The sequence below is a fragment of the Geospiza fortis genome, unplaced genomic scaffold (assembly GCF_000277835.1).
Source record: "Geospiza fortis unplaced genomic scaffold, GeoFor_1.0 scaffold361, whole genome shotgun sequence".
NCBI lineage: Eukaryota > Metazoa > Chordata > Aves > Passeriformes > Thraupidae > Geospiza > Geospiza fortis.
This window is the reverse complement of record NW_005054356.1, coordinates 2,113,591-2,113,986: the sequence shown is the minus strand read 5'-3', so window position 1 is coordinate 2,113,986 and position 396 is coordinate 2,113,591.

The window sequence follows — 396 nt, the reverse complement described above, 5'->3', positions numbered from 1 at the left end:
CTGGGATCCTGTGGAGCTGCACCTGCTTCAGTGGCCACTGAGGCCAGCACTGGTGAGTCTGGTTTCATAACACATTGTGTGTCAGTATGTTGAGTACTTACTCTGCTGGACTGAATTTCTGTGTCAGTGAGGCTTCAGAATTGTTTAATCATCACTTGCTACTTGTTCAGACTAATTTTAGAAGGACATAGTTTCCATTATGTTGCTGTGCACATTAGATGTGTTCAGCTGGGAGGAGAGTCAGGCTTTGAACTGAATTGTTTTCCATTACCCAAGTTAAGAGAGCACATTGGCAATTTGCTCTTCCCTGGAACTATTGTGAGGTTCTGTTGTAAAGTACACACAGCTGTATCCCTTCAAGCATCAAAAATGAGAGTTTATTCAAACCCTTTAAAG